Source organism: Pongo abelii, chromosome 16, assembly GCF_028885655.2.
Source record: "Pongo abelii isolate AG06213 chromosome 16, NHGRI_mPonAbe1-v2.0_pri, whole genome shotgun sequence".
Taxonomy (NCBI): Eukaryota; Metazoa; Chordata; class Mammalia; order Primates; family Hominidae; genus Pongo; species Pongo abelii.
This window is the reverse complement of record NC_072001.2, coordinates 83,792,792-83,806,051: the sequence shown is the minus strand read 5'-3', so window position 1 is coordinate 83,806,051 and position 13,260 is coordinate 83,792,792. Positions and strand designations below refer to the sequence as shown.

Below are 13,260 nucleotides of genomic sequence, written 5' to 3'. Positions count from 1 at the left end.
TGCATGGGAGGGGGGCAGCTGTTTGGACTGGGAGGCAAATGGTTCTATGGGAAGGGGTGGGAAAGGGAGGACCAGGGCCCAGGATGAAAGGAAGCCAGTTCAAAGGCCCGGGCAGCCTCCGCTCAGCAGCAACGGACCTTGCTGCTTCTGAAGCAGGGACGGACCCAATAACGGCTCTTCTCAGGAGGAAGTTACTATGCCCGCAATCCTGGAGGCTCAGAGCTCTTCAAAAGTGAGAACCAAAACTTAAAGGGAAGGGTACTCTGTACCGCCAGCCTCCATCACTCCAAGAGGGAAAGAGAACCTCGGGCAGAGCTGGCACCTATGGAGGAGGCGATGGGGTGTCCTGGCTGAGTAAAGGATGAGGGCAGGCAGAGGGCAGGAGGTGTGTGGCCAGGTGGCCTGATGGCAGTGCTGGTTGTTGGCTGTATCTGCAGACACTAAGGGACTGGGGAGCTCCCTGGAAACTGGGCTTCAGTGAGCGTGGAGAGTAGTACAGGCGACAACCGGCAGGAGGGGAGAGTGACCCCAGACGTCCCAGTGGTTTACCCGCAGGTGAGGATCCAGGTGCTGCCTCTCAGGAGCAGGAGTTGGAAAACATAAAAGAAGGTGGCCTCAAACAGCCCCCATGTTGTATCCATCTCCCACCCACCCTGCGCCCAGGACCTCAGAAAGATTCAGGAAAAACTTCCATGAAAGTACCACTTCTTACCTATCTTAACCCGAGCTCGTGGCTTTATCCTTATTTCAATCTATTATCCTGCTCCTGGACATCCCCTCTCCTTTTCCTTCTCTCTTCCACTCCCTGTTACCTGCCTCTCCTCTGCTCCCCACTCCCTCTCCCGGTCTACCTGTCCCCTCTCTTCCTCCACTCACTTGCCGATTTTCTCTTGATGTCTCACTCCATCGCTTGCTCTCTGTCCCCACTCCTTTGACCCCTCTGGGCATCTCTGAGTCCTACTAACGCTCTGCCTCCCCAACAAAAAGCACACAGGAGCTCACACTCACACCTTCACACAAATGCTTTCTTTCCTAGGTCTCTCTTCTCTGGCTTTGTCACTCTGGACTTTGCTTCTGCCTTCAAGTTTCTAGGTGTAGCCACATGCTACTGTTTGACTCTACGTGAAGATTAATGGCAATGAAGCAAACGTCCATAAGAAAATCCATGCAGCAAAGGCAATTCTGTTATTCTCAAGTCCATAGATGCCCAGTGTGACATTGTGAACTGGAGAAAAAGGAGCACTTCCTGTTCAGGAAATCTTGTAAAATCATAAATGTTGGGACTCAGTCAACAATACCCCAAAATGAAGGCCTCAGAAGAAAAATTTATTTCTCTGATCTTCTCTTGCCCTCCTGTCTCTTAGTGCCATTCTCCCCTGAGGCTAGACACAGACACTAGAATCCCTCTGCCCCAGGACAGGGCATGGAAGCCAGAAGCCTTTTTCCCCAAAGCCAGCCATAAAACTTAAAGATATCACTCTAACTTTCCCTCTGCCTTTCTGTGTGAAAACTGGCCATAAAGAAACTATCTGCCCTACCTTGTTTGACTGCAGGTCATAAGACCCTCATTCCAGAGAGGGTCCTGCCTCATACTCAGAAGGAAGGAAGGCACGTTCAGCAAGACCAAGAAGAATCTAAACAGACAGGCCTTGCTGAGTTTCCTCACTCAGCCTGTTGACATTGGATCATGCCCTTTTTGTCTAATCCTATATCTACACAGCTGTCCATACTTTGTTGAACCTAAGCATAAAAATGGTCAGTTTCCTCTGTATCTTTGGGTCATTCTGAAGGTTCTCATGTACACATTAATAAAATTTATACCCATTTTCTCCAATTAACCGGCCTTTTGTGAGTTGATTTTTCAGCAAACCTCCAGAAAATGAAGAGGCTTTCCCTTTGCCCCTCCAATAACAAAATGGTATCTCATTCTTTAAATATAATTATTTCTATAAAATGCCTTCTCTAGGCTGGGTGTGGTGGCTCACACCTGTAATTCCAGCACTTTGGGAGGCTGAGGCGGGGGGGTGGTGGGTGGATCACTTGAGCCCAGCAGTTCAAGACCAGTCTGGACAACATGGCGAAACCTCGTCTCTACTAAAAATACAAAAATTAGCCGGGCACGGTGGTGCACACCTGTAGACCCATCTACTCGAGAGGCTGAGGCAGGAGAATCACTTGAACCTGGGAGGCAGAGGTTGCAGTGAGCCAAGATTGCACCACTACCCTCCAGCCTGGACAACAGAGCAAGATTCGGTCTCAAAAAATAAAATAAAATAAAATAAATAAAATAAAGTGCCTTTTCTAAAAAGGAAAAAAAATGTGGGCATACCCGCTGTTTACACAACAAATTGATTAAGGAACTCACATATCCTTCCACAGATCTAAAATCCCCTTTAAGAGGTTTTATGAAACAAAGTAGTTTCCTTGTTGAATATATTCCTTGATGAATATATTCATCCATCATTCACCAAAAAAACATTTTGTGTTAAATTTTAAACTGCGAATTACTCTACAAATATAAAATATATGCAAAACAGTAAAAATGTTTACACACAAGGCATTAAAATCTGTTTTCTTTTCAAAGCAGTTAAGGTGTTATTTTTATGCTATTTGGTACTATAAACCGAATGGGATGCTCCTCGATGTCTTAATTTATGCTTGGGACTCCAATACTTGAAGACAGGGGAGCATGAGCTTCTGGAGAAGAAAAAGGCTGTGGGATTTCCTAGCACAGGAGGCTGAGCTGTGATGGTGAGACCATACCTTCTGGTTATAGAGGAGGACAAGCTCTCTGTTCATGGGAACATCGTTGTGTTTCTCAGAGGCCTCAGCCCAAGCGGAAGATCCATCTCCACCTGCACCACCTAAGCCACAGGTTGGCAAACTTTTTCTGGGAAGGATCAGAAAGTAAATATTTCAGGCTTTGAAGGCCATAAGGTCTCTGTGGCAACTACTCAATGCTGCAGTTATGGTACAAAAGCAACCGTAGACACAGTCTATAAATGAGTGAGTGTGGTTGTGTTTCAATGCATGAGCACTGAGATTTGAATTTCAAATAATTTCCACATGTCATGGAATATTCTTTTGGTGTTTTTTTCCATCCATTTAAAAATGTTAAAATTATTCTCAGCTCATGACCCATACAAAAACAGGAGGCAGGGCAGATGCGGCCCATTGGCCATAATTTGCCAACCTCTGATCTAAGCATCAGGTCCCAGAAAATTTAAGAAGAGGTGAGAAATCTTCTACCTCTAATTCAGCTGACCTGATGGGCAAGACACTGCCCTTCCCCCTGTGCCCCAGAGATGCAGGTGAAGGGCTGGTGCGGGTGCACTATTTCATCAAAGTCCACACCCTCCAGGGAGCAGCAGTTGAATGGGAAACAGATGCTGCATTTTTACCTATTGACAGTAGACCCTTAATCTTTGCAGCTGAGCTTTCAGGAGACAGCAGCATCAATTCTCCGTGGAGAAAAACTTTCACAAGGATCATGGTCAGTTCCATTGGGCCATTTAGGCTGACATACCTGAGCTTGCCCTGGAGGAAAAGGAGGAGCGGCCCTGGGCAGCGACCCCAGAATGGCCGGTTGCTTCAGAGAGCTACTTCAGCCGAGAGCTACTTCAGCTGCTCAGCCCCCTGCTGGGTGCTCCCCACCAGGAGGTCCTGAGAGAGGGCTTCAGCCACCAGGGAGTCTTTGAGGAAGCACTGGAGGAACAAAGCCCGCCCTCAGCACCAAAAGGGAGAGAGCTGGTAGGTCAGTGTCCCCTAATGAGGATCACATGCAAAGAAGTGGAGAAACCTGCAGAAGCTGCTGGATAAGTGGGGACAACAACCGGTAGCCTGGAAAAACAGCCAGACAGGAGGCAGAGACAGGGGCCTGCCCAGGAGGTCCAAGGGAAGAACAGACAATCATGAGAGGAAGGTGGGCCTATCTGTAAGGACCCCTATTCAGACTATCTCCTGGCCCACTCCCCTACTACGGCCCATCCAGAAATGGCTTCGGGACTTGGAGACAGGACAGGCTCAAAGGGAGCCAGGGAGCCCTCTGTGTGCCCTCTTCAGGACCCTGAAGGGAAGCCTCATTGTTACCGGGAAAGGAGCAAAAGGGATTTCAGAGGGAAGTGGTTGGCAGGAGCAAGGTCAGGAAAGGACCTGTGCTGTGGAATGGGAGGGGGTGGATCTGATCTGGCCATAACCTGGGCGTGGCAAGAACGATGATTACAAATGCTCTATATCCCACTGCCACGGTCCCAGTGATACTCCTGCACAGAAGAGCACCAGGCCCTCGAGAAGAACATGCAGAGAGGATAGAGGGGGCGTGCTGTTCACAAGGCCCAAGGCTGCGGCCTCCCCAAGAAAATGTAAGGTTCAGGATTCTGGTTTTGTTGTTGTCTTTATTTTGAGGGAATGGGGTGGTGGTGGCAGGTGGCTTCAGGGGTACACGTAAGTGCCTGAGTGGTGTCCAATGCTTTGTGGGGGATCGTGACATTGGATTCCAGGAAGGATATAAATGAAGATGGGCAGACTGACAGCTGGTGGGAAAAAAACCCTGGGACAGAATCTGGGGAAGGAGAGTGCATGATTCATCACCATGTACATGCACCACCCAGAACAGGGCCCAGCACACAGCAGGTGCAGGGCAAGATCATAGGTTAGTCCACTAAGGGAAGATCAGTGCTGGATTTGCATATCTGTGCCCACTGCTGCCCTGGACAGGCTGCCCAACTGCTGTCAGGGTTCTGTGTATTGTTGGAGAGAGGATAGGAGATTGCGTTCCTTCATTCCCACATTTCCCAGTTCTGATTACTTCTCTGTCACTAAGGCAAAAAAGACCACTAGAGCAAAGAAAAACCCTGAGGTCACAACCAACACCCGCGAAGAATCAGGCGGATTCCAGCCCTTCAGACAGGAGAGTGAGAGTGCAAAGAAGCCAGCACAGAGGGACTGGGGCTATTTGCAGCTCCCGTTGAGACTGGACAGTCAGCATCTACAGTAGCTTTGGGTTCTGTTCCTTTGGGATGGTTCCTCCTAGCCCTGGGCTATCCCAACAGGGAACACATCCAAGGAGCTTCCAGGATAGGAGGAACTTTGACCTAGGAGCTTTGTTATGGCTTTGATCATCTGGTTTGATCTTATAAATGACACATAGATGATCTTCCTGTTTTCCCATAAGGTGAACCTAACTCTGGAGTCTGGAAGAAAAGTGGCCAGCCGGGTATGGACAACAGGTGAGAGTGGAGGCTGCTTGGACCTGGAAAGTGGGGAGACCACAGAGATCCCCAACTCAGGACCTCAGACACACAGCCACATGGCCTGTTGCATCCAGCACAGAGCGTGGCCCAGGAAAGCACAAGTTACAGCTGAGGTATCAAGTCAGAGGACCTAGGAAGCTCTGGGTGGCACCAGGAAGTGGGTGCTCATCCTCGGAAGAAGACCTAGAGTGACCTAGGGAAGCCTTCTGAGAGGACAGACAGATCCTGGTAACAGCTGGTGGGGCCTCAAGGACAGGCACTTTCATCCCCAGGCTTCCCTGCTGTTATTTCTGGGTGACGGTGATGTCCCGGGGATGTGACTACCAAAGGAGAGAAGAATGGGGAGAAGAATGAGGTACCTGGTGGGGGTGCCAGGGTCTCTGCCACTTCCCAGGATGGAAGGGCAGTCATGACATCTGGTGGTACAGAGCTTAGTTGGGCAGGGGCTCTGTCAGTGGGCGGGCTTTTTTCTCAAACTAACCAGTTCTCCACCTCTCTGGACACCAACTACATCTCCTACAATTTGATTCAGTTCTGACACTAACTACCTGGAGTTGGCATGGATCCCCACAGGTTACGGGCTCAATCCCACACAACTGCCCCACTTCAGATGCCAATCACACGTCCGGGCCTCCTACACTTCTCACCAACTGAACATAAATTGGGAGTTCCCACAACTCCCCTTCTCAGGTTCGATAATTTGCTATATCAGCTCCCAGAACCACTTACTATTACCAGTGTAGGATAAAAAATACAATGCAGGAACAGCCAAATGAAGATATGCACAGGGCAGGTGACTGCGGGGTGGGGTGGGTGGAGCCTCCATGCCCTCTCCAGGCGCCCCACCTTGTCAGCGCCTCCATGTGTTCACCAACCAGGAGGTTCCCTAAATCCCAACATTTAGGGGTTTTTATGTAGGTTCCACTATGAAGGCATGAGAGATTAAATCTTCGGCCACTAGCTTGATCACTAGCTCCTTTCCCCTTCTCAGAGGTCAGGGGGTGGGGCTGAAAGCTTCAACCCTCTAATCCTGCACAAAGCATGGCCCAGCCCGTTCTTGAAGCTGTCTAGGGGCCTCAGCCACAAGTCATCTCATTAATACACAAAAGACACTCTTATCACTCCAGAGATTCCAAGGATTTTAGGAGCTGTTTGCTAGGAAACAGGTGAAGACCAAATATATATTTCTTATTATCACAGTCGGGAACTTCAACTAAGCAGTATTAGGCCATACCATTCCTTTGTTCAGAAAAGCTGCATCAGTCGAGCTATTTCTTCTGCCTTTTATTTTAAAGGGTGACTTGGAATACAGTATTCTAATAAGAATCTCCCAATGACATATCTTGTATCAGATAGATCCTATATCTTTTCCAATCCACTTCCTGGCAGGAAACATGTGTCGAATGAACATTGAGGAGTCAGTTCATTACACATTGCAAAATTATATTTGTCGATTTCTAGATCCAGAGACCAGACGTGGATATGAGCAGATGACAGAATAAAAGTTGGGAGTTGTATATTAAAGGAGTAATGTTTGCTTTTAACCAACAGTGGTTCTCTGTTTCCTTCAGAATCCTCCTCATCTCCCCTCCAGAAGAGGACAGAAATCACTCCTTTTAAATTGAAAAAGTCTGCTTCAAAAAAATCCTGTGCCAGGGACTTGGAAGACCGGCTTAAAGTCTCAGTTCTACCAGTTCCTCCTCCCTTGTGATCTTGGCCCTCCTTCGGACGCAGTTTCTACATTTATCAACCGAGCACATTTCAGTGGACAGTGGTTTCAAGCAAATGAGATAATTCCTGCACAATTACTGTGTAAGGTTTGACACAACCCTGTGGATAAGAACACAGGCAGAAGAGCTGAGACCACATCCGGGTTCCTCACTTGCTAGTCCATGGAACTGGGTAACAGTCTGATTCCTCTCCATCTGTAAATTATGCACCACATATATCCATGCCTCATGAGATCATGTCCAAGACATCTTTGTAAGGTTAAAATTGCAATGGACATAAGAATATTGATTACACTGTTCAATAATTTCCCTAGAGCCCTTTGGGTCTGCGCATCGACGTGGTGAGGGTGAATGATTCCACAGTTCAGCCTCTTTCAGGACTGGAAGAAGGCACCTACATCTTGGCCCTCTGACCCACACGGAATCTTCCACTCAGTCATTCAGCAAGTACCATTTTTATTGTGCAAAGAGCAGTGGTGTTCAAGGCACTGCATTAAGCCCACAGATACCTGCAACAGACAAATAGAGATCTCCCCTCCACATTAGCAGGCCGAGCTGATGAGCAGGTGACCCTGACAGTGAACGCTGGAGAAGACAGTGGGAGAGACAGACCCTTCAGAGCTGGAGTCAGACAGGCCAAAGGAAACGAGGCCAGATACAGATGGTATTCCCTCTGATGACAGGTCCATGGACAAGAAAGAATTGTCACAGAGGCAGATTTTGAAGACTGGCAGAGAGTTATCCAAGAGCTGGGACTGTCTAAATGCAGAAAACATTGCTTTGTAAACTAAACAGTTGTATGTCCCTAGAAATATATCAAGCAAGGCCTAGGTAAGCAGCAGGGTATGGCTTTATCATAAGGATTCCCGCTGTGACTACGGGGTTAAAATAAATGACCCACACCTTTCAAGAGTGTGTGATTCTATCAACTTCAGCGACTTCTTGGCATATGTGTACCTAGAGATTTCACAGTTAACCTCACACCCTGTATTCTAAAACTGAACTTAATTTTTTTCTCCCCAAACCATTTGGCAACCTCAAGTCCATGTTCTCCTTCAGCAGAACCTCCCTTCTTTTCAGTTTTGAGGTTCAAAACTCCCATTTTCCTTTCACTAAGGTTTTCTGGACAACTCTCTTGTATATTAGGTACCATACCAAGAATGGCCCTCATCCTCAAAATGGAGTAGTACAGTCCAATACAGGATTCATTTAAGCTGTGAATGAAGAAACAATCTTAAAATGCATCTCAACAGAGAGACAGACGGGAGACACAAAGCTCCTGTGCATAAGTCTCAGCAGAACAAACCCCACTCGCAGAGCCCCAGCCTCAGGGGTCAGGTCCTCCTGCTGATGCCCTTCTTGATGTTTGTCTTTTCTTACCCTTTTTGCCTGAATTTATGACCTTATTGCCCCAAACATGGGTCACTACAATATCATCCAAAAGAATTTTGTGCTGCTGGTAGGGACTGAATCGTGTCCACCCAAAATTCATATGTTGAAGTCCTAACCCCCAATGTGACAATATTTGGAAATGAGGCCTTTGGGAGATAGTAAGGTTTATATGAGGTCATGAATGAGGGTGGAGCTTCCATGATAGGATGAAAAGAAGATATACCAGACAGCTCGCTTCCCCGCTCCCTCTGCCACGTGAGGACATAGGAAGAAGGTGGCTGTCTGCAAGCCAGGAAGAGAGCCCTAACCAGGAATCAAATCAGCTGGCCCCTTGATATTAAACTTCCCAGCCTCCGAACAGTGAGAAGATAAATCTTTGTTGTTTAAACCACCCAGTCTATAGTATTTTGTTTGGGCAGCCTGAGCTGACTGACACAACTGGTCCATAGCACCTAACCAGAAGGATATTTTTAATTCATGAAATGGGTTCCTCTAAACAAGATAATTTAACCAGGTCAACAGCAGTGAAATCTCCTTTCCTCTTCATGGACTCCAAGAGAGGAACAACCCAGTAACAAACAATCATGGCCTTGCATGAACCAAGCCCCTCCTTCCCTTAGCCCTACCCGCTCCCATGCAGTAGCCTTGGGACACAGCGGCAATAGAGACTGTGTTTTGCTATGGATTCTGGTGGCAGCCTGGGGCCGCTGTGATGGCTGCTATATCTATCCTATTAAGTTGATACTCTAAAACTCAGCTCTACTCCCCCAGCTGTGCTCAAAACAAGAAATACAGGGACCAACAGGACCATGGTGTGGTTCAGAAGCTACCAGCAAACCACATGTATCTCAACAAGGAGGAGAGATCTCAAGAATCTTCTACTTTGGTCACAGAAGGAGCTAGGCAACCAATCACATTTCTATCTTTTCTCTTGTATCCATGCATCCAATAAATGGTATTCTCCTCTTTTTTAAATGTCCAGTTCTAAAGAGCACTTAATTCAATTGAGCATTTTGCTGCTTCACTGAAATAGCAATCTTCATTGAAGAGAGTGAAAAAGAAATGCATCTTATAGAGTTTCTTTTCTTTTCGAGACAGTCTTCCTCTGTTGCCCACGCTGGAGTGCAGTGACGAGACCCTAGCTCACTGCAGCCTTGAACTCCTGAGCTCAAGAATTCTTCCGCCTCAGCCCCCTTACTCTGCACAGTAGTTGGGACCACAGGTGTGAACCACCATGCCTAGCTAATTTTTTAAAGATTTTTATCACAGACAAGGTCTCACTATGTTGCCCAGGCTGGTCTCGAGCACCTGGGCTTAAGTGATCCTCCTGCCTTGGCCTCCCAAAATGTTGGGATTACAGGCATGAGCTACTATGCCTGGCCCGCTTCCTACAGATTCTCAAAAAAAAAAAAAAAACTCCGAAACAGGTGGAGGGTGAGGGGAGGGAAATTAGAAAATGGGTCAATAGGTGCAGCAAACCACCATGGCACACACATACGTATGTAACAAACCTGCACGTTCTCCACATGTATCCCATTTTTTTGGAAAAAATAAAAGCAAAACAAAACAAATGAACTAAAAAGACTGTAATATTTACACATTCAGATATTTCTATCTTTAACCTCTGGGTTGAACATTCAGTCTACTAAAGTTTCTCTCAATATTTTTATTGATTTAGGTTTATATTTAAATTTTTAAGCAAATTGGAATTTTAGTATATGATATTTCTTTTGTCTCAGAAGGATAGCCACTAGTTTCATTATTATTTTTAAATAAATTATCCTTTCTTCACTCAAAAAAAAAAAAACCCAAAACAAAAAATGACCACCATTTTGGAGCCATACTTGCAGAAACAGTAAGTCTTCTGTATATTTCAGAAGTCAAAGATTGCACAACACTCTAGGATCCTCCAAAGGGTATACTTGCTGTGAGTTACTTGGAGATATGTTTGAGTCTCTGCTCATCTTTCTTGACAGAAACAAGGCTACTGTGAGCAGCTCTTCGATAAAACAAAAACCAATGTGCCAAGACTCGGCCACAGGTGGGCAGATATGGCCTATTATCCCAAGTTTGTACAAGCATGTTCATGATACAGTTTTATTTTAATAATTCGTTTGTTGACTATCTCATGTGTTCCTTCAACTTCAACCCCTTTTGCTACAAAAAAAAAGGATTTATTTTGCGCAAGGAACTAGATAAAATTCATGTCAGATTCTTAGAAGCAACCATAGATATAGGCAGCCCCACTTTACTGTCTTCAAAACAAAGATTCCGGGTTTCAATTCCTGCCGAAGCCTGAACTGGTAAGACAAATTAGAAATCCATTCTCTGTTTACCTATTTTTTTTTTTTTTGAGGGCTGTTTTGGAAGAAAACAGTATAAACTGTTTTGTCAACAAACCAAAGAAAAATTATGACTCAGATCACTGAAAGGGAAAGGTTCCAGGCAATAGTGAAGCAGTAAGAACACAACCACTTTGACTTTCACTCACAGGTACATTTTTTGTTTGATGATTACAGACAAAAGAATGCCATAATAAAACCAAGTGGGACATGGGCAATACCTCTGCCATGGCTGGACTGTGAGGCACTAAGAGAGAGGTAACATCTGACTAGAAGAGCAGCCCGTGGAGGGAGGGACCTGACTTGGCCACTTTATCATCCTGCCAAAGTGGGCCAGCCTCCGAACATCTTGGATGAGGACATCTTCCCAATAAAAGTGGAAATGAAATGTCACAAAATAAAACCTCATGGGAGTGGTGTGCAAACCACATGAAGTCTGAAACCTGTGACACAAAAGTACCTCGCCAACGAGGCATAGACATCTGTTGTACTGCCTGTCCTGTCCCCGTCTCCCTTCTGGGGACAACCCAGAGAACCCTGCCTGAGGAATGTTCCCTCTCTCACCCACAGTCCTTGTGGCCCAGGTAAGTCTGACCCCATGAGGGTTCCTGGGGTATATACATGCCCAGATCTGGTCAGTCATAGCATGGCGTTCCCTGGCAACAGGGCCTGGTTCAGGAATATCATGCAGGGCTATTCTACCTAAGACCCCTGCTGGAGTTCCCATTGGTAAGATGCAACTGGACCACCACTTGGATAGAAACTGCCTGAGAATAAAACCAACACAAGGTGGGGAAAGCTAAGGGACCACAAGGAAGAGAAACAGTGCCTTAAGTAATTGCTAGCACTCTTGGATATTTACTTGAAGCCAAACGCTCACCTGGATATCCTAGTTTTATGAAAAATTCCTTTATGGATTGTCTAAGAGTTAGTTTGAACTGGGCTGTCTGTCTTTGGAGCTGAAAGAATCTTGACCAATATAGTATGACTCTCTCTCTCTCTGTGTCTCTTTCTCCCTCTCTTTCACACACACACACAAAGTATCATCAAAAGCTTCACTGACCACACTACAAATTCTAGCATATTTGCAGAAAGATCTCACTACTAATAATGGATGGGAATTAGCAATCTCACTTACTAATATGGATCTTAGCAAATCAAATTCAGCATATCTTTTAATAACAATATTAAAAGAACCATGCAGTGTTACCATGTGCCTTTTATTCCAGGAAGATACATATAGCTCAACCTTGGGAAATCTATCAATAGTTCAAATAAGTATATATATACACATGCTTATCTCAGTAGACACTGAAAAAATACATTAGACATAACTGATTATGTGACTCACAATCACATAGTGAGCGTGCCCAGTGTAAGCAACGTGTTCCTAGGGTTAGGAATTCCTGTGTGTTTCCACACTAACTCCTCAATGCTGCCACTGCTCAGATCCGTTGAGCATCAGTCCTCAACTCTTTGTGGAAATGATCTTCAGGTCTAGGATGATGGTGACGATGACCCAATGATGGTAACAGCTAATGTTTACTGGGCACAGATGCTATTAGGTGCTGCACGAAACACATTTCATGTGTCCTCTCATGTACACACAACTGCTTTATGAGGTAGGTATCATTATTATTATTATTCTCATTTTACAAGAAATCAAAGCAAAGAGACTAAGAACCTGCATGAAGTCACACAGCTAAGTGACAGAGCAGAAATATGCAAACCAACATACATTTGATTTAAAAGCAAATGCTTTTAATTACATAATATAAAGTATGATACGTAAGTTAGGAACACATTTTCTTTTTAATATTTTTACTCTATTATAAATTACAAGACCAAAAAGGCTAAGAAATACACTTACACAAAAAGTGATAATCATAGTTAACTTTTTGGTATACGTAAATCCAGACTCTTCTCCTTACATACATAAATACAAGTAAGTGTAGAAATATTTAATATGAATAATATCATATGTTGGTGGTTGTACACTCTATATGCCTTAATTATTACTCTAGAAATATTATTATACTTACTTAGTAAAAGTTTAATAGTTCTAAATTACACAGCTTTACCTCTGATCACCTCACAAAGTACTTGCTGTTATTACTGATAGCCAAAGCATGTTTATCTTTATTCTTGTGCTCATTATTTCCTTCGGTCACTGCATCTGAGAACTTCCATTTGAGGTCACTTACCATCTTCCAGAAGTACACCTTTAGAAGTTCCTTTAGTGAGGTCTCAAATCCTCTCAATTTTTTATCCAAAAATGTTTTTATCTCCTCATTCTTAAAAGATAAATTGTCTAAGTATAGAATTCTAGGTTTATAATTATTTTCAACTAGCATATTAAAATATTGTATTGTCATCTGGCATGCATGATCACTGTTTAGAAGTCATTCATCAATCTAATTGCTGCTCCTGTATAGGTGATATGTCTGCTGTTTGTTACTGCTTCTAAGTTTTTCTCTTTGTTATTTTCTATTTTCCCTACATTTAGTTTAGGTTTGAACATCTTTTTATTTATCTCACTTGGAA

General features: G+C 44.8%; 1 protein-coding gene across 5 annotated transcripts in view; it reads right to left on the bottom strand.

Moving 5' to 3' along the window:
* Positions 1 to 13,260, bottom strand: part of ARNT2 (aryl hydrocarbon receptor nuclear translocator 2) — a 199,315-nt gene that overhangs the window by 168,233 nt on the left and 17,822 nt on the right. The window contains exon 2 of one of the 5 annotated variants that reach the window (XM_054531715.2): positions 2,764 to 2,890. The exons of the other annotated variants lie outside the window; for them this stretch is intronic. The gene's annotated coding sequence lies outside the window, so the exon portion shown is untranslated. The remainder of the gene's footprint in view (positions 1 to 2,763; positions 2,891 to 13,260) is intronic. 5 annotated transcript variants of the gene reach the window in all.